The sequence below is a fragment of the Notolepis coatsorum genome (genome assembly GCF_963971535.1).
Source record: "Notolepis coatsorum genome assembly, chromosome: 1".
Taxonomy (NCBI): Eukaryota; Metazoa; Chordata; class Actinopteri; order Aulopiformes; family Paralepididae; genus Notolepis; species Notolepis coatsorum.
Genome location: NC_140165.1, coordinates 203,053,737 through 203,075,881, shown reverse-complemented (window position 1 = coordinate 203,075,881; position 22,145 = coordinate 203,053,737).

Here is a 22,145-nt window from a genome sequence, read left to right as displayed (position 1 = left end):
ATTTGAGTGAGTTAAGTCTTGGTGTTATGGTAGACTCAGACCTAAGCTTTAAATCAGAATCAACAAGTTGACGTAAACAAAGACGCATATTAACACTTTCAAGGTGGTGGTATAAGTAAAAGATTGTGGTGTCGAAGTAAAAAAAATTCATGCCCGCTAATGCGGGCACCTATCTGGGCTAAGCCCCGGATCGCCTACAATCCTAAATCCGCCTGAGGTCAGACGGTTCTGTGCTTTAGGCCTACACCATGCAAACTGTTGAGTGTGGAAAGGCTATGGACCGGCCTCCCTGCCAACATGCATCAGTACGCCAGCAGCAGCACACTGAAGGTGTCAGAGGAAATATCAAAAGATAATTATAATAACACTTTGTCAGCTTGCCGGGGAAACACAAGCTTTCAAGATTCGCTTTTTCTTTTGGCCAGGAGAGTGGAAGAGGTGGCTGTTTTAATAACGTCTTTTTAGCTGTGAAATCTATTGCTGTATCACATTGAGCTTGTCCAACTTGCTACATGGAGGCTTACTATACTGAGTCAAAAGGGGAAAAACATCAGAAATGTGTGAGAGGCTCAATGAATACTCAGGTTAACTGAACAGAAAGGAAGTAGCAGCTGCTGGTAGGAAATGTGTCAGAACCAGGGATGGAAACCTGGCGGGTGAATCACGTTTCTGACACAAAAGAAACATTATGATAGCTAAATCCTAACTTAGTTTATAACATGCATGCATAATGTATGTGGTTTATGTCAGATTATATTATATGCATAATCTGCATCCTCAAGGAAATTAATGGCTTTGAGTCTGTTATTGCCAAATAGAATAAATAAGCAGCATGACATCAATGCATGTAAATCAGGCCAAGAAAATCCATGTAGTTTGTGGCCATATTTATGTGACAGCACCTCTATCTGTAAGCCACACAGACAGAGGCTATCTCCAGCTTCCTGGGGCTCAGACCTGCTACCCGGTCAATAAGCTGCACAGGGAAGAGTGATAATCGGAGACATGTTCACCCCACTCCCTCTCATTGCGCACCTTATCTAAGAAGCTCCACTCTATTGATTTATGCCCACCTCATCCTTGTTAAAAGCCCTGCCTTATCCACTATTTCTTGTCATTCCAGTCAATGCAACATCAAAGAGCCTGACTCCAGCCCAAAGAAAAATCCCACCCGCCTGTACAACAACAAGCCACAGCGAGTGAAAACAACAACACCCAGCAGGTCAAGACTCCAGGCACACTGCTGTACTCACAAGACAATGGCACACTTTCCTAAACACTGAAATATAATTTTCCTTTGTAACAAAGCAGTTGCCTCCAGTCATTGTTTTCATTGTATCACATTTATTTTCATCTTGAGTTCAAACAGCTCTTGTTTGTTACAAAGTAAAATACCTACAGTAACTGCCAAGAGAAGGAACATAATTATTCTTGACGGTTACAATCACAAATTAGGAGAGACATGGGGCGGGAACAAAGAATGGATTGCGCTGTGCTAATTGCACCCTTACCTGTGCGGGTTTGCACTCAGATTCTGCTCGTCTTTGCGAGCTATCCACTAAAGGACATTGCGCGGATGAGCAGACACGCCCATTATGTGTAGAGTTTTCCCCTGTGCATTTGGCTCGCGGAGCAGTGCACTCCTGACAGGCTGTTGCAGGTATCAGGAAGTGGACAAATAAGACAGAAATGAGGCACCGCACAAGGCAGGCGAGCGTGAGTGTGTGTGTGTGTTAGGGCTGCCGCAGTATTGATTTTTTCCTTAGCGCACACATTTGTGAAGCCATTCAGACAACACCACTTATACGTTATTCTGAGACGATAATTCATCTGTATCTGGATAACCAATGCACAAATTTTGTCGGGGCAGGTAGCGTTATGTCGGGAATATTGATATCTATAGACTGGTGACACAAAATACAAATTAAGCGTTCCGTCAGCATTCCATCCGGTGCAATTGGCGCATATTTAAATTAGGTAATATGGGCGGAACCTGTCCCCTGTCTATGTAAATGAGCTTCATCGAATCTGCTTGATATCCACAACGCCGCCGCCAATTGCACCGACCAGTTCACAGATGTGGTGGTAAATAAGCGAAGATCCCTAAGCGATATAAAGAGGCATCATGCCAGTGTCACTGCCAGGTTGTTGCCAGATGCAGGCATCGTAATGCCAGGCGTGCCTGTGAAAGAGTATTTAGAAGGAGAATATTACCATTTTTATTTAATTGAGATCGAAAGACACTGGTTGCCAGCTCAATCAAACCTATACATTTTGTCCTGCACAGCCAGAATCTATTGACAGATTTTGTTGATTGAGGTTTCGTTGGAACAGCAGAAAATAGATATTATAATTTGTTCGAGAAATATAAAGCCACAGACCGAGATAGCCTTCACAATGTGATTTAGAAATAAAATATATAGAAATAAGGCTAAGCACTAAAGGTAATTTCAAATGCTTGGTTCTGAGATTATCAATACAGTAAACATTTATTTCTGATAGGCGTGCTGATCAGCAGTAATGCAACGTCATGATTATTATTATTATTATGTGGGCCGCTAGGTGGTGTAGTGGGCAAGGCGCTCACCACAAATGCAGGATACGCTGGGTTCGAGCCCAGCTCTCCGCATTGCTATCAGCTTGGCTGGTCGTTCATACCAAAGCCGTAGAGAGAGAAAGTTAAGACACTCCCATAGGACTGTGTTGTTATCCCCAGGTGGTAAGAGCAGGCAACTGCACCTCCTCATCCATCACGCTCAACATAGGGGCCCCCCAGGGCTGTGTTCTGAGCCCCCTCCTCTACTCCCTGTACACACATGACTGCGTGGCACAGCGGAACAACAACACAATCATCAAATTTGCTGATGACACAGTAGTGGTGGGCCTGATCTCTGCCAACAACGAGAGGGCCTACCTGGAAGAGGTAGAGAATCTGTCACAGTGGTGTCAGGAGAACTGCCTCTCCCTGAACATCAGCAAAACAAAAGAGATGATTGTGGACTTCAGGAGGTCGGGGGTTAAGGACTACAGCCCCCTCAGCATCGACGGGGCACCGGTTGAGAGAGTGAACAGTTTCAAGTACCTCGGAGCCCACATATCCGAGGACTTGACATGGACCACACACATTGACAGTGTTGTGAAGAAGGCACGACAACGCCTCTACTTCCTTAGGCGCCTAAGGAAGTTCCAAGTCAGTCAGAAGATCCTTAAGAACTTCTACTCATGTACAATAGAGAGCATCCTGCCTGGCAACATCACCTCCTGGTTTGGGAATAGCACTGCACAAGACCGTAGCAGACTACAAAGAGTGACACGTTCAGCCGAACGCACAATTGGAGGGGGGCTTCCCACCCTCCAGAACATTTACAACAAGCGGTGCAGGGGTAAGGCTAAGATAATCATCAAGGACTCCAGCCACCCGAACAACTGCCTCTTTGAACTGCTGCGGTCAGGCAAGCGATACCGGAGTCTTAAGGCGAGCACAGAAAGACTCAGAAGAAGCTTCTATCCCCAGGCCATCATGCTGCTCAACGAACAATAAACACTATGCAACAACCATCAAATGCACACAGCACACACACCCACACGCACACACTCACTTAAACAAACAACACACTGCAGCACCCACTCTCCACACTTTAGATCACCGAAACACACTTTACACTTTATATTTATTGGTAAAGGATTTGCACTACAACTCGTACACCTTACTGTAAATTGTACCTAAATTGTACCTCATCCCATTTCTGCTCTGCACTATATAGTATTGTATATTAGTACATTGCATAGTATATTGTATATTGTATGGTAACTCAGTTACTTCTATTCTGCATCAAACATTGTACATAAGTCTATACTGAACACTGTGACCTCTATTTTTACTTCTATTCTACATGCTATACTATTTTATTTCATACTTATCTTGTCTAGCACAGTCTCTGGAGCATAACAGTAAGAAGCATTTTGTATAAAAGTATTCTGTACTTCTGTATGACAACTATTAAAGAAACTTGAAACTTATCGTGGAATGCGGAAGTAAAGCGCCTCAGGGGGGGGTACATAGTTCAAGTCTCAGCTCAACGCCATGCATTTTCATTGTTGCCGAGCGGCACTCGCTGGTAAGTTTACTTTACTTTACTTACTTTGTACATTTTAACGCATTAGCAGACCACTCATGGATTTAGTCAATATTGGTATTTTATGTAGCAAGCTTTAGTTAATGTTGATCGTAAGTTAATAGCTTGTTAGATTATAAATGCAGTTAGAACGTTACCATACTGACGTTGGCTGGCCTAACGTTATATTTACCAAATTATTTGCAGTTATTGGTGTTCATTAGTTTATCATTGTTTATTAGATTTATTGTTAAAGTGAGGAACACGAGATAGACTGGTCTTCATATAAGGTACAGTAAGGTTATCATATGACAATAACACATGACACTAGATAGACTGGTCTTCATATAAGGTACAGTAAGTGTTGTGAAGGATCAGATTAAACCGAATATGTATATTTATTTATATATATATATTTAATTGTATTTGTATATCGTTTGATATCCCCTGTATATTCCTTGTACAATATGCATTGAATATCCCTTTAGTCTACTAAACAGCCCATAATAGTTTCATTCTACCATTGGACGAGAACCTGGCGCCAGGTTGCCATACCCCTAGGTCCAAGTTCAATCGTGCCGCCTAACATGTCGAGGCAAGCCCCGGTTCCGCGCAGGAATATGTCGGGCGAAATACGAATGGTACTATTTGTTCATAGCGCATATATATATGGCGCAAGTAAAGTAGAACTTTCCTTTTAGTCCAGTTCTTTACCCTCCAACAGAGTGACAGACGCAAAGCCTCCCCACGACGCACGTGCGGTGTAGTAAGGCCTACTTGGCCCAGAATAGGCATTGAGATATCGTGTAGATTAATAGTTGAATAGTCATAGTTTGGCACTATACCGTCGAGTTGGACGTATTCTATTAAGCTAATAATAGTCTATTTATGTATGGTGCATCGTTCGGTTAGAGTTCTAAAGTTATCAGTACCCCCATCGTTCCTGACGTTATCTGGACGCTTAACCAGGCTGGTCAGACCCCTAGTGGTGATTGCATCCGAGGAGCTCCGGGCCAAGAGCGACTGGACCTGTATATTGGATTACTCTACCCGGACGACGGCGAGCCTTCCACGGCTTGGATTATGCTTTGTGTGCTTTGATTATTCCATGGTTAAAGGCCAACACTGCGGAGTGTTGGAATTACCCCCCGGAGAGGACTCCAGGTGAGACGGCGCTCTACACGTGAGGTCGCCTCACGTCTCTCCGTTGTGGACCGGCAGATACCGTCCACAGAGGGTCCAGCTGTATTCGTCTGCGGCCCGAGGTTCTGTGGGCACCGTGTCCAAGACTTTGGATTCTCCCAAGACACCGTCGGCCAGATGGGATACCGCCAGCGGCTTCTCTAACCCCCCCCTCCTACTGTCTTACAACCAGCGGGACCCCCCCCCCCCCCTTAGTGTATCCAGCTATAATCATTTAAGTACCATCGCTATCGTTTCCTAAATATTCCAGGTTGTATACTTACTCCCTGCGTAACCAGAGATTGGACATTCAATGTTGATTTACCTACGAATACTCATTTGCCATAAAAGTGCATATTTCATATTTCAAATCATAAATGTAATTAAGTGATCGTTGTATACACCCTTTGCTGTATTAAACCTTCGATTTGGTACATTTGTGTGGATTCGTTTCATCAGGTGGGAAAGTGTTCATCATACTTATATCTTGTACTGGGTGGCCAGAAGTTAAAGTACATGAGGTAGTGGTATTAAATATCATATCTAACAATACAGTCAGGGAATTGTACCCCTCAGTTACAATTGGTCCTTCGAGCCGGAGGGTAACTAGTGTAATATTAATATAGTGTTATTAATATCGAAATGGCCTATGATGAACACTCCACGAAACGATCCTCCTAACCTAGAACGCCCGCGGCGCAGACGACAGACACCTCAGTACTTAGAGGCTTACACTGTCAGTCAACTACCTAGCCTTCGACAAACGGTAAACGCGGTAAAAGTAGAAAGTAAAATTATGTCTGACCTTAACGAGCAGGTTTCCCCGACCACAGAGGCCCTAGTAGGTCCTAATGTAACTGACCAAGCTCACGGTGGGGACCAGGAGGGAATTGACATGCCTTTACCCCCCGCCACTACTCAAGAAGTAGTCCCCGACCAGCCCCGGGAGGAAGACAACCCTACAGAGAGAGAACTCTGCACGGAAGAAGAGGAGGAGAGCGCCGAGGAACTAGAGCTCCAGGACTCCCCAACGAGTACCCCCAGGAGCGGCTCACGCAGGAGCGGCTCACCTCCACAACCGCCTCCCCCCAGCGAAGCGGAGAGGATACTACAACAGGCGTTCCTCGTCAGCCTGACAGCCTCTACCGAACGCGACCGACTCCAAGCGCAGCAACGGAGCGAAGAACAGCGCACACATCTGGAGATGAGACGCTTCCAGATGGAAGAGAATATGGCAAGAGACCGGGCAGACGCCCAGCGCGCCGCTGCCGGTGCCCAAAGAGACGCAGAGCGCGACAGACTACAAGCGCAACTAATAGAGCAGCTGAAAAGGACAACTCCCTCTCCCTCCGCCAGGGGTTCAAGGAACTCGTCGAGACAACAGTCAAGAGCAGCGTCTCCTCAATGAGCAAGCGACCCTGAACTTGACCAACAGACCGAGTCTAGACCCCCCGCAGACCCCCTTCCCATACCGGTCCAAGCGAGACCCAGCTACAAGGAAGGAGCGGCATACACTGCGGAGAAGCTAAATAAACGATTACAGGATCTGGAAGATCTGATAGAGGAAGAAGAGGGAGAAGAGGAGAACCAAGCCCGACGACAGCACAGTACTCCACCGGACCAGGAGGTCCCATACAGTCCAGGCTATACCCCCGCGGCGCTGCGCTACAGACCCCCGACTCTATTCACGGGTGAGCACGACGCACGACCAGCCCCGAGGAACAGCACCTGGACCAGCGGGCCATGGTACCCTGCCAGTACCAGCCCACAGACTCGCCCAGGAGGTCTCTCCCCCAACGCTCGCCGATGTATCAGCCATCCACGGCGTCATACAATGCCACACCGTCATTCCCAGACTTCGCCTATGAGAGTCGAGCACAGTACACGGAGCTCCGGATGTGCTTAGAGACAATGATGGTGGATGTCGCTGATGAACGCCACAAGTATGCAATATTACTGAAGCACCTGAAAGTACCGCGAGCGCACAATATAGCGCTAGCCTATGCTACCTCTTCGACTCCATACACAGCGGCCCTTGCAGCGCTGGATCAGAGATATGGACGTATATGGGATTACGTAATCCAGGAGATAAGGCATATTGATCGCCTACCCCCAGCCACAGACAATCGCTCACTAGACGACCTGTCAATCAAAGTGCAGTCCCTGGTGGGGATGCTGGGAGCGCAACAGGAGAAGGGCATGCATGAGCTATACGCCAACTCTAACGTCGAGAGGATTTTGGAGAAGCTGCCACCCGCAAGACAGGAGCGCTTTAGGCGGCAGAGGGATTACCGGGATCCCGACGGCCCCGAGCCATCCCTCCTTGACCTAGCCGACTTCCTGGCGAGAGAAGTCAGCAGCTTACGACTGGACACCTTCGGGCGGAGCACGCCAAGCTCCAGAGAGGGACCCAGGAGAATAAATGATGGAAGAAGATCGGTGACTGTCATGCACCAATCAGAGTCAGTACCGAGCAGTAAGAGTCACAGCACCCCCTCGAGAAAAGAGAAGTGGAAGATAGCGTGTCCCTACTGTGAGAAAGAACACTGGCTGTCACAATGTGACTCATTCACAAAGATGAATGCAGAAGAAGTGAGTCAATGGATAAAGTCCAACCGGCGCTGTTATCGATGTGCGCGGCCCCACATGGCAGCCGAATGCCACCTAAAGAAAAGGTGCAGCCGGTGCGATGGAGCCCATCTAGATATACTACACGATAGTAACGGAAGACGGCCTATACCTGCACCACGGAGCGGCACCAAGGCAAGTGTCATGTACATTGACCCCGCCAGCAGCAGCGGAGCCCAAGTGCTCTTAAAGGTAGTCCGAGTGACATTGAGCTACCAAGATAAAGTCATGGACACTTACGCCGTCCTTGATGACGGGTCAGAGAAGACCCTTCTGCTCGCCTCCGCTGCGACCCAGCTGGGACTGCGGGGGAGCAAGAACGAAATGACGATTCGGACAATAAGAAGAGATTTAAAGACGATAAAGGGCGAGAATGTCTCCTTCACCATCGCAGCCAACGGGCAGCCAGAGCGACGGTACAAGATCACAAATGCTTTCACCAGCCAAGAAATAGGACTATCGCAGTACACCTACCCTGTCACCAAGTTGATGGATAAATATGTGCACCTGCGCCAATTACCTATCCCGCTCATAGACGGCGCTACCCCAACCCTGTTGATAGGCTCCGACCATGCAGAACTCATAGTCCCGATTGACCGGGTCCATACAGGCCCCCGAGGCTGTCCTGCAGCAGTCGAGACCCGCCTAGGGTGGACCCTCCAAGGCCCCCTCGCTAAATCTCTCAACCGAACAGCAGCCACTAGCTGCTTCCACTCCAGAACGACAGAAGAAGACACCACTCTCCTGCAGCATGTCGAGAGGCTATGGACCCTAGAGACAATGCCCTTTAAGAACGAAAAGAAAGATATTCGCTCTAAAGAAGACATTTACGCCATCAACCTACTCGAGCAGGGGACAAAGAGAGTCACAGTCGGCGGAGTGATGAGATACGCAACTCCACTCCTGAGGCGAGAGGGAATGCCCACCTTTCACGCAAAGAAAGACGCCACGGAGCGCTATCTACTGAACACAGAGCGGCGCCTAGCCAAAGACCCCGCTCAAGAGAGTGTGTACCGAGCTAAGATTGAGAAGCTAATCACAGCGGGACACGTAACAAAGATTGACATTAAAGAGGCCGATCAGACGACCGAATCATGGTACGTGCCGCATCACAAGGTCCATCACAACGGCAAGGATCGCATTGTGTTTAACTGCAGCTACCAGATCGGATCCCAAAATCTGAATAAAGAGCTCTTGCCCGGCCCCACACTCGGCCCCTCCCTACTAGGCGTGCTACTGCGCTTCCGCCAGGACAAGGTGGCTATAAGCGGGGATATCAAAGGGATGTTCTTGCAGGTGAGACTAGTAGAGGAGGACAAGCCTCTGCTACGGTTCCTATGGAGAGAGAAGATCGGAGATGAGAACCCATCCATCTACCAGTGGGAAGTACTCCCCTTCGGAACCACATGCAGCCCGTGCTGTGCTACATTTGCACTACAGAAACACGTCACAGAGGACCCAGCAGCAGATGAAGAGGTCCAACACAGTGTGAAGAACAGCTTCTACGTGGACAACTGTTTACAAAGCGTCTCGACTCAAGAAGAAGCCGAGGCTCTCCTAATCAAGTTACGCGCCTCCCTAATCAAAGGCGGCTTTGATCTCAGGCAGTGGGCCAGCAGCGACCCGCACGTATTGCGCAGCCTCTCCTCCGCGGACAAGGCTGCCAGCAGCGAGACCTGGATAGCGACAATCCCAGGAGAAGCCCAAGAAATGACACTGGGACTAGTCTGGCGCTTCAAAACAGACTCGCTCCACTATAGACACAAACCCTTGGCTCCAGAGCAAGGAAGGTCGGCGGCGATACCGACCACCAGACGGAGTGTGTACAGAACACTCGCCAGACAATATGACCCGTTGGGATGTATTCTACCTTACACCACCAGGGCAAAGATGATTGTACGAGCACTATGGGACAAGGACCAGGGCTGGGACGACCCAATACCCGCACACCTTGCCTCAACATGGAGAGAGTGGGAGACGGAACTCCGCTCACTCCCAGGTGTCAATATACGCCGCAGCTACTTCCCATCCACAGTGAGGCCAGAGACATGCGAGATTGAGCTACACGTCTTCAGCGACGCCTCCGAAGTAGCCTACGGATCGGTGGCCTATTTGCGTGCCCAAGAGATGGGAGGAAAGATACACACGGCTTTCATCCTGGCCCGCTCAAGAATAGCCCCACGTAAGCAACAATCTATCCCACGTCTAGAGCTCTGCGCAGCCCTCGCAGGAGCGCATCTAGCCACGTTAATCCAACGTGAACTCACCATTCCGGTGCATAGAACAATCTTGTGGTCAGATTCCACGACAGTACTCACATGGATCAAGTCTGATTCATGCAGATACAAGGTCTTCGTGGGAGTCAGAGTCACCGAGATTCAAGAATTAACAGAAGAAGCAAGCTGGCGGTATGTGGACACCAAACACAACCCAGCTGTCATCACCCGGGGAATGTCTCTGGATGACCTAACCCGTCGCAACATCTACAGTGACGGACCAGCATTCCTCAAGCTCCCGGAAGGAGATTGGCCTACGCCCACCCCGAGGGAAGCAAGTAACGAGGAGGCTGAGAACAAGAAACCTATGTTCTGTGGACTGAGCACTGTCGCCTCCACAGACCCCAACATAGATGACTGCATTACCCTAGAGAGTGCGCAACAAAGAACATTCCTGCGGCACCACCCAGAGATTCAGTCCACCACTGACATGTCAGCAGCTGACTACGAAGAAGCAGAACTTCTTCTACTACAGCGAGCCCAGAGAGACTCGTTCCCCGATGAGCTAGACTGTCTACAGGGAGGAAACCCCGTCCCATCAGACAGCAGACTGATTCACCTGGCACCAGAGAGTGACGCCCATAATCTCATCAGAGTGGGTGGTCGCCTGCGGAGAGCCCCCGATCTACCAGATGACATTAAGTACCCGATCGTCTTGAACAGCCGACACAAGGTCACAGAGCTGATCATAAAGAAATACGACGAGGATGTACACCACGCAGGAACAGAGAGAGTCTTCGCGGAGATCAGACGTCGTTATTGGATATTGCAAGGGAGAGAAGCAGTACGGCGCTTCCAGCGAACCTGTCTAGACCGCCGTAAGTGGCGCGCGCAGCCCAGCATACCACGGATGGCTGACTTACCCCCCTGTCGCCTCCGAATCGGCGACAAGCCATTCCACTCCACAGGCATGGACTGCTTTGGCCCGTTGTATATAAAGAGAGGAAGAGGCACCGAGAAGCGGTGGGGTATTGTATTCAAATGCATGACCACCAGAGCGATACATATCGAGCTCCTTCCGACCATGAGCACAGACTCATTCCTTATGGCCTTCCGGAGATTCACATCACGGAAAGGAAAACCGTCTACATTGTTGTCTGATCACGGGACCAACTTCAAAGGAGGAGAAAGAGAGCTGAGAGAGAGCTTCCAAGCTATGGGCCCAGAACTTAAGACCCACCTCGCTCCAGCCCAGATTGACTTCCAGTTTAATCCCCCGAACGCACCCCACTTCGGTGGAACCTGGGAACGAGAAGTACGTTCTATAAAGACAGCCCTGTACGCCGTACTCGGAGCCCAGACTGTGGCGGAGGAAGTCCTAATGACAGTCCTCACGGAGATCGAGGGAGTATTGAACTCAAAGCCCCTCGGTTACGTCTCCAGTGATGTAGCAGATGTCGACCCAGTCACCCCCAACACACTCCTAATGGGGCGGCTGGACCCCGCGCTACCCCAGACAATGTACAGGCCTGAAGAAGCGAACGGCCGAAGAATGTGGAGGTACAGCCAAGTACTAGCTGACATGTTTTGGAGCAGCTTCCTACTTCACTACCTACCGTCTCTACAGACCCGCCAGAAGTGGGTAAAAGAGAGAGACAATTTGACAGAAGGAACAGTCGTCATGATTATTGACCAGTCACTACCCAGAGCTATGTGGCCGGCTGGCCGCGTAAGCAAAGTGATCACCGGTGCCGATGGCAAGGTCCGAGCAGCTGAAGTACTCGTCCAAGGGCGCACTTACACACGTCCCGTGGCGAGGCTCATAGAACTGCCCCGACTCCCAGATACTATCGATGATGACCATGACCCTATGACTTTGTGAGTTGACTGACCCTTACAGCGGACCTTGAGTGGTAGACAGTGCGGTTAATCTGTCTCTGCTTAGCTAATTAGGTGGGACTAATTAGGGGGCGGCTGTTGTGAAGGATCAGATTAAACCGAATATGTATATTTATTTATATATATATATTTAATTGTATTTGTATATCGTTTGATATCCCCTGTATATTCCTTGTACAATATGCATTGAATATCCCTTTAGTCTACTAAACAGCCCATAATAGTTTCATTCTACCATTGGACGAGAACCTGGCGCCAGGTTGCCATACCCCTAGGTCCAAGTTCAATCGTGCCGCCTAACATGTCGAGGCAAGCCCCGGTTCCGCGCAGGAATATGTCGGGCGAAATACGAATGGTACTATTTGTTCATAGCGCATATATATATGGCGCAAGTAAAGTAGAACTTTCCTTTTAGTCCAGTTCTTTACCCTCCAACAGAGTGACAGACGCAAAGCCTCCCCACGACGCACGTGCGGTGTAGTAAGGCCTACTTGGCCCAGAATAGGCATTGAGATATCGTGTAGATTAATAGTTGAATAGTCATAGTTTGGCACTATACCGTCGAGTTGGACGTATTCTATTAAGCTAATAATAGTCTATTTATGTATGGTGCATTGTTCGGTTAGAGTTCTAAAGTTATCAGTACCCCCATCGTTCCTGACGTTATCTGGACGCTTAACCAGGCTGGTCAGACCCCTAGTGGTGATTGCATCCGAGGAGCTCCGGGCCAAGAGCGACTGGACCTGTATATTGGATTACTCTACCCGGACGACGGCGAGCCTTCCACGGCTTGGATTATGCTTTGTGTGCTTTGATTATTCCATGGATAAAGGCCAACACTGCGGAGTGTTGGAATTACCCCCCGGAGAGGACTCCAGGTGAGACGGCGCTCTACACGTGAGGTCGCCTCACGTCTCTCCGTTGTGGACCGGCAGATACCGTCCACAGAGGGTCCAGCTGTATTCGTCTGCGGCCCGAGGTTCTGTGGGCACCGTGTCCAAGACTTTGGATTCTCCCAAGACACCGTCGGCCAGATGGGATACCGCCAGCGGCTTCTCTAACCCCCCCCTCCTACTGTCTTACAACCAGCGGGACCCCCCCCCCCCTTAGTGTATCCAGCTATAATCATTTAAGTACCATCGCTATCGTTTCCTAAATATTCCAGGTTGTATACTTACTCCCTGCGTAACCAGAGATTGGACATTCAATGTTGATTTACCTACGAATACTAATTTGCCATAAAAGTGCATATTTCATATTTCAAATCATAAATGTAATTAAGTGATCGTTGTATACACCCTTTGCTGTATTAAACCTTCGATTTGGTACATTTGTGTGGATTCGTTTCATCAGGTGGGAAAGTGTTCATCATACTTATATCTTGTACTGGGTGGCCAGAAGTTAAAGTACATGAGGTAGTGGTATTAAATATCATATCTAACAATACAGTCAGGGAATTGTACCCCTCAGTTACAGTAAGGTTATAATATAGACAATAACACATGACACTAGATAGACTGGTTGTGAGGATTGGTTCTTTCCCCACCACAGGCTTCCTAAAGTACTGTGATGATTGGTCCGTTCCCGGCCACACGCTCCGTTCCTTTAAGGTACTTTGTTGATTAATTGCATTCCCCGCCACGCTCCGTTCCTTTAAGGTTTCTGTGAGGATTCTGTGATGATTGGTCCGTGGCCGAACGCACACTTCTAAGTCAAGTATCAATTACCATCACGCACCTGATGTGTGTTCTAATCAGCGCCCCATAGGGCTTTATATACTCTTTTCCCCCTAATATCGGGTTTGGATCGTTTTGTATACTCCCTCTTCATGGACCTCGTTCCTGGGGTGAGACTCGTCATCGCTTTCTATCGTTCCACGGGAGGATGCCGTGTTCTCACCCCATTCCCCTTGGACCCCCTGTTTTGCTGCGTTGCCCGTCGGCAGCGTTCTGGTCGGGAAGATGCCCGGGTTTTTGAATATTCCCTGCATCTGCCTTTCTTTCCCGTTCGCTGTCTGTTGCTCTCCAGGACTCTCGTGAAGTATCCCTTGGAGAACCTGATTCCCCGTACGAAGCTACGCCTCGTTTATCTGCCCGCTTTACGCGTTGCGCTTTGGTGAGTTTTTGAAACAGTCTTTTTGGATCACCAGTTTTTTGTGTGTTTGTGAAACACCGAAGAGATCCCGTTTTTGTTATACTGTTCTCACCTATTTTTTGTTGTTGGATTTACTCTTTGGATTACCGTATTGTTTTTTCTCTGGACTCTGCTAACTGTGTGTACCACACCGAAGATCAAGTCACTTGGATATTAATTTGGATCAGTCACCTCTCTGTTATCTGTTGTGCGCTGAGCTAACTGGGATTCTCTCTCTCCCTCCGTGTTCCATCTGGAGTGTATGCTGGGGGGATCTGCAGAGCGGCTCAGACGTCACAAGCAAATTCCTCACCAACACCGTCTGGGAGAATCTGCAGAGCCGCAAGACATTCTTCACATGCCAGATGCCAGTTTGTTCTGTTTTCCACCTAATTCAATCTTGTGACTCTGAGAATAAACACGCCCTTGTTTTTGGCTAACTCTGAAAACAACTCTCTCTGTGCCGTTGCGTTTGGGGTTGGTTACAAACCATAACACTGGTCTTCATATAAGGTACAGTAAGGTTACATAATGTAATATATAGACAATAACACAGTGGATACAGACCTGTCTGGCTCTCCTCTCGTGGTATTGACTCTAATGAGAGACGTGTCCCAGTCATTTGGAGTTGTGAGGTTGATTATTATTAGTAGTAATGTAGTTTGTATATTATTAGTAGATATGTAGGTTGTATATTATTAGTATAAATGTACAGTCTCCTAGAATAGAATAGAATAGAATAGACTTTTAATTGTCATTGCACAGTATACAACGAAATTTCTCCTCCCCACCGTATGTATATTTCTCTCCCACCCACCCCCTCCTAATGTACAGTCCTCCATATGTATATACTCTGTCAGGATCTATGGGTAACAGTACTGTATATTTGAATACCGTTTGTCACAAATGTATCAGTACTAAATACCTGTATGTCCCTATGCCATAAATGTCATCTTCTTCTTTCGTGTAACGTCAGAGGTCCAACTCCGTATCTTGTAGCCATGCCCTTAACTCTGGTCCCACATCAAAGAGGCTGGCTTCCGAGGGTGGTTTGTATAGGGGGCAGATGGTCAGGATGTGGTCAACAGTCTGCTCAGGGTCTCCACACTCACATGCAGCGCTGTCTGCCAGGCCCCACTTCTTTAATGATGCTTTAAAGCGACCAACCCCAGATCTTAAACGGTTCAGCAGAACCCATTGCCGGCGTGGAAGATCGTCTCCTGTGGCGCCATCTCCTGGATCCCAGATGTAGTGGTGGATACGGGTTGGCCCAGCACTCTCCCACTCTCTCTTCCAGGCTGCCGCCAGCCATCCATTTCTGGATAGGTCCTCAGTGGCGGAACGGAGCATCTCTTGTGCCACCTTGTTGTAGGGGTGGCGGGACTTGAGTCTGCTCATAGGTGCTGTTGTTGTTGTGGTGTTGTGTAGGATGTGCCAGGCTTCACTGCCTTCCTTGCTAGGGTGTGAGTGGCAGCCTCTCGTCGTAGGCCAGCTGGTGCGATTCCTGCAAGGACTGGCAGCAGGAAGACGGGGGTAGCCTTCAGGCATCCAGTGATGATCCGGAGGGCATTGTTAGTAGCTGCATCAACTTTTTTAACGTGTGGGCTTCTGCTCCAGACTGGGGCACAGTACTCCGCTGCCGAGAAGACCAGGGCTTGGGTTGATATCCGAAGGGTCTTGGCAGTGGCTCCCCAGGTTGTACCTGCGAGGCGTCGGATCAGCGCAACCCTTGATGTTGTCTTTGCCATGACATCTTCGAGGTGTTGTTTGAAGGACAGTGTCCGATCCAGACGCACACCAAGGTATTTAGGGGCTTGCTGGGACTCCAGACGCTTGTGGTCAGCATATACCTCCAGTTCCCTCTTGGCATCTCTGTTGCAGAGATGGTATGCTGCTGTAACGGTCTTGCTGGTGCTGAGCTGTAGGCGCCACTTTTGTAGATAGGCTACTAGGATGTCCATGTCTTGGTTAAGACCGTCCTCCAGTGCCTTCCATGTGGGTCTTCTCAGCATGATGGCAAGATCGTCCGCGTAGCCGTACTTTCTGGATGGTGTGACTGGGAGATCGTAGATGTAAATATTAAACAGCATCGGAGAAAGGACTGACCCCTGTGGGACACCGTTCCTCAGTCTTCTGAGCCTGCTGCGCTGGCCATCGCTGGTGTGTAGGACAAAACTGCGGTTAGACAACATCTCCATGATAAACTTCACCATATGCCGATCAGGTACAGTACCATCCTCATCAGCTTCAGGTGGAGTCCACGGTGCCAGACAGTATCGTACGCGGCAGTCAGGTCCAGGTACACTATCCCCGCTTTCTCACTAGCGGGGAAGCTGTCCTCGATGTCTTGAGACAGTAGTGTTACCTGGTCCACTGTTGATCTACCACGTCGGAACGACGCCAGGTCGTGGGGATCTTGCACCTCTGATAGCATGCAGAGAAGAATGCACAGAGCCAGTCAGATGTTGTTGTGCTCTGGTGGGTGATAAACTCCGGGAGGATGTTGTCACGGCCTGGAGATTTGCCCGTCTTGAGCTTACTCATGGCCTCATCGAGTTCATCTGCTGTGAACTCTCCTGAGAGGTTAGAATCTACACTGGCCACCTTGGAGAGGGAAGACACCTCCTGTGTTATCAGGCGGGTAACATCTTTGTCTGCGTCTGGGTAACGACCGTTCTTCAGGAGTTCGGAGGCGATGGCATCTGCAGTGACTGGGCAGCTTGGGGGCTTCGTACATCTGCCTGTAAGCTGGTTGATCGTTTGCCACGCCTTCCGACTAGAATGGGTAAAGTCAATTGATTCAACTACTTCAGTCCATCTGTCTCTACGCGTGGTGTCCAGTCTCTGGAGCAGTTGCATCCACCTCTTCCCTGGAGCCAGCGCTCTGGTGGTCGCACAGGAGGCGGCTGCACTCCTCGTCCCAACCAGGGATGTAGTTCCTGTTGTAGCCGCGTGGGATGGTCTTCTTTGCCGCACCCCGGAGGACCCCACAGTAGGCCTCATAGGCGGCGTCCACATCGGCTGCATCTCGGTCTGGCAGACCAGCTGACCTCTTATCCGTCTCCTGAGCAAATACCTCCCAGTTGGCCTTTCGAAAGTTCCATCTTTTGACAGGCTTCCCTAATACCAGTTGCACCAGTGATGGGACTTTAATGATGGATGGTCGGTGGTGTGAGTCGGGAAACCTGTCTAGGACGTGTCTTTCTGGTTTCGGGTCATTGCTCCAGCATACGGCAAAGGCCAGGTCTGGGTTGGTAGAGGTGTTCCAGCGTGCAGAGAAGAAGCTTGGCGGCTCCTTGGGGTCGTACAACAGCAGAGCATCGATGTTGGAGGCCCATTCGCTGAGCGCCTCTCCGTTAGGTGTTGTGTAGTTGCAACCCCAGTCTGTGTGTTGACAGTTGAAGTCACCAGCGTAGATGGCGGGTGCAGTTATGGATGGGAGGGACGTAGCAGCCAGCTCTGATGGTGGGGGCTTATATACGTTGATGACTGAAGTTTCCTGGATTTTAGTAACCAGCCACTCAATGTTGGAGCCTGGTGGGGATTGGCTACTGGCTGACCAGCTTAGTTCAGTCCTCACGAAGGTTGCCACACCATGTTGCTTGTTGTGGATGTACCTGGCTAGATGGAAACCAGGCATCTTGAGGATGTTATCGTTTGTGCAGTGTGTCTCCTGCAGGAGCACCACCGCTGCCCCATTGGAATCAGCCAGGTGACGTACGATCTTGAGTTTGGCGCTGGTGAGGCCCTCGACATTGAGTTGGAGCACTGGTAGGCCACGGTTTTCGACGGCCGGTATGACCGCCCGTCCTGAGTAGGACGCTCCACCGTACCTTGGCCTGCCTGCTCGACGTTTAGTTGGCGACATTCGTTTCACAAGTTGGTCTTGCACCATCTCTTGTTACTTACAGGGAAGGCCTCGTGAAGGCTGTCGTAAGGTACATTTTATTTATATAGCGCTTTTCCAGATTAAAATCACAAAGTGCTTTACAGGCAGTAAAAGGTTAATCAGAATAGAATAACCACACATGTTACATCACATACAAGATTGTAGAATACTTCAAAAATAAATGAATTAAAATACAATCACACATACACACATGTTATACCACATACATGATCAATTAAAAGCCTCACTGTATAAAAAGGTTTTTAGACCTTGTTTAAAAGACTCCACACTAACAGCAGACCAGATTTCATAAGGTAGCTGATTCCATAGCTTGGGTGCTACGACTGAAAAAGCCTGGTCACCCTTGGTTTTCAGTTTGGTCCGGGGGACGACGAGCTCTCCTTGGTTGGAGGAGCGGAGAGCCCTATTAGGGCAGTAAGGGGTTATAAGCTCAGCAATGTAGCTTGGGGCTTCACCCTTTAAAGCCTTGTAGGTGGTGAGCGCAATTTTAAAAATAAAAATGTAAACAAGACAAACGTCTTTCTCTGGTCTGCATTCCCTTAACAATTGTGTGTATTGAGCCGTACTGTATTGTACCCATTCTGCAACCTGTTAAATAAAGTTTTCATTCATTCATTCATTCATTCCAGGAGCCATGCTGTTGTCTGGTAAGATGGAGGTTGTTGTTCTATTTCATTATGGCTCCACTCGAGCACTGAATAAAAAATTCCACAATGTACCTTTACATCCCAACATTCGTCTGGCCACACCCCTATCCGCTTACCTTCATAAGCAGGTGTGTGGTCACCTACTCGCCTCCTTCTTCACTTTCACCACAAGGAAGTGCCTTCGGTAGATCCCACACTTGACGAGGTTGTTAGCTGAAGAAATATGGAACGGGAAGATACGTTGACATCATATCTTTATTTTCTCTCTCACTATTTTCAAGAAAATACGGCGATATTGTCTTCGTCACTGGAGTGTCTGGAAGATGATGATCATTCTGACCTCCACCGGCTTTTTCGTATTAGGGGCTCGCGCCGCTGATGTACTCCCCGACTGCAGTCCTCCTTGCTGCGGCTGGATGGGGTTGCCCTCCGGTCATACAGCTGGACTGTAGGAAGCACCGGCTGTTGTGAGAAATCGGTTTGATTCCGGGTAGGCGGAGTATTGTTTTGCTTGCAAGCTCTGGTTGTCTGTTTATGCTATGGGGGTTAGCTGACAATTTTACGAACGCCGACTCCGGACTGGGGTCCTCTGCTCGGCTTCTTAAGCAACGGATGGAGGATCTTGGTCTGACGCCCATGATGGTCAACCTAGTGGGCCGCGACCAAGACCTGGGAAAAACCCGGGATTCTCTGGATGAGCGGATGCTTCTCTGTCCCGTGCAGGCCCCATCTTTCACATAAATGTGGAAGTACACCCTAAGGAGGAAATGTGGGCATAGGATCTTCTTTATCGGGAGTTCCATGCTCAAAGTCGGCTGCAGCCCGGATGGGAATTGTGCTGGCTCCGCTGTATGTCTGGTAAATCACAGTTGAAAACTGTGTTTGACATTTATTTTTCTTCCCTCTTAGGATAGGGAGGGACTTGGACAGCGGCCTGTCTGAAGTGTGGCTTGTTATGTCGTTGTGTACAGTTCAGGTGATAGCTGCTTAGCTGGCGTGCTAGTTGTGGCTTACTGTTGTTAGCCAGTCAGCCGTTAGCTGCGGCGCTAGCTCGTTGTGTTCACCAGGCTAGTAAACGTTAGCTTGTTGCTATCAGTCGGACGGCTGTTAGCTTAATGCTACACTGCTGAAACGTTATGTGACTATAACATGCCTTAAACACTCTGACTACGACGTCATCTTTGACAGAGGATGTTAGTCGACCCTACACCCGGGTGCCAGTGCCAGCGAGGACTTCGTCAACATGGAGAACGGCGGCTGGGTACCCTTGTCACCGGCACAGGAGATGCTGGGTTCAACTCGGTGTCCCGTTAACCGGTGTTGCTGTTCTCTCGGCCTGCGTTCACTGTGAAGGTAGGAGTCCTCCGGACTTTAAACACTTCTTCTTTTCTTCCCTTCTAAATGTTTTGTAATAACGATGTTTCCAAAACATGTGTTGCTGCAATACATTGAGGATACAACGCGTGTTGTGTGTGAATTGTCTTGTCACTGGTATAGCTTCTCTCTGTAGTAAATCGGCGTTGTTTTTTACATGTGTAAAAATGAACTGGTTTGGTTATGATGAGAACATGTGTGTTCATGTAGTCAAGTCAAGTCAAGTCAAGAGTTTTAATTGTCACGGCATACAGGTATACAATGAAATGCGGCTGGTCTTGCCCGCGACGATGTGCAATACAGTGGTACAACATATAATAGAGTCCAATAAAATACAGTGGTACAACATATAATAGAATCCAATAAAAAACAACAGTGCAATAAACAGGTACATGGTGTGCCATCTCGGTATCTGTACATAGTATTTACAGAGCATATAGGACATACTAGGTAGCTTTAGTAGTGCAATACACTGTTCCTGATGTTATACTAATTTAAGTGGCCTTTCCTCTGGCCATAAGTGTGCGTGTGTGCGGCATGAGTGTTAAAGTGGCTGCTAGTGTGTGAGCGTGCTCAGCGTGCGTGTCGTGTATGTGCTAGTGTGTGCTTGTGTGTGGATAGTTCAGTTTCTGTGTCTCTCAATGTTCATTGTTCAAGGCTCTGATGGCCTGGGGGAAGAAGCTTAGCCTAAGCCTCTCCGTCCTAGTAGCTGGGGTACGCAGGCGTCTGCCTGACCTCAGCAGCTGGAACAGGCTGTTATTGGGGTGGTGGGGGTCTTTCATTATCCTGCAGGCTCTGGATTTGCACCTCTTGTTGTATAGAGCCTGCAGGGGAGGTAGCGCAATACCCGTGGTACGCTCGGCTGAGCGCACCACTCTCTGTAGGGCCTTCTTGTCCTGTGCCGTGCTGTTCCCATACCAGGCAGTGATGTTTCCGGTCAAGATGCTCTCTACAGCTCCTGAGTAGAAGGACTGGAGTATCTTCCCCGATACTCTGAACTTCCTTAACTGTCTCAGGTGGTAGAGGCGCTTATTCGCTTTCTTTACTACTGTGTCTATGTGTGTTGACCATGTCAGATTCTCTGAGATGTGGACCCCCAGGTACTTGAAGCTGCTCACCCTGTCCACGGTAGCCCCGTTAATCATCAGTGGTGTGTGTGTCTCCTGCTGTCCTCTCCTATAATCCACGATCAGCTCCTTGGTTTTACCAATGTTCAGGAGCAGGCTGTTGTCCTGGCACCAACATTCCAGTACCTCAACCTCCTCTCGGTAGGCCTTCTCGTCGTTGTCCGAGATCAGCCCCACCACCACTGTGTCGTCTGCGAACTTCACTATGGAGTTGGAGCTGAACTTGGCCACACAATCGTGTGTGTAGAGTGAGTACAGCAGGGGGCTTAGAACACAGCCCTGGGGGGACCCGATGCTCAGGGTGATGGTGTTGGAGGTCTGACCCCCCACCCTGACCGCCTGGGGTCTTTCACTCAGAAAGTCCAGTACCCAGGCGCTCAGGGCGGAGCTCAGACCTAGCTCGATCAGCTTGTCCACCAGTCTGGTGGGGACTATGGTGTTGAACGCTGAGCTGTAGTCAATGCACAACAGTCTCACATAGCCCCCCTTCTGACGGTCAAGGTGGGAGAGAGTGCTGTGCAGTACCTGGGAGACCGCGTCGTCAGTGGACCTGTTTGTCCTGTATGCAAATTGCATAGGGTCCATATCACTGGGGAGAGAGGCACAAATGTGGTCCTTGACCAGCCTCTCGAAACATTTCATGACCACAGAGGTGAGTGCCACCGGTCTGTAGTCATTTGGACATGTTGGGGAGGGTTTCTTCGGTACCGGGATGATGGTAGACATCTTGAAGCAGGCAGGGACTACTGACTCCGCCAGGGATTGATTAAATATGGCGGTGAACACCGGGGCAAGCTGGTTTGCACAGGACTTAAGTATGCGTCCTGTTATACCATCTGGGCCCGCAGCCTTCCTGGTGTTCACCTGCATAAATGCTCTTCTCACACTGTGTTCCGACAACGAGAGAGCGCCCC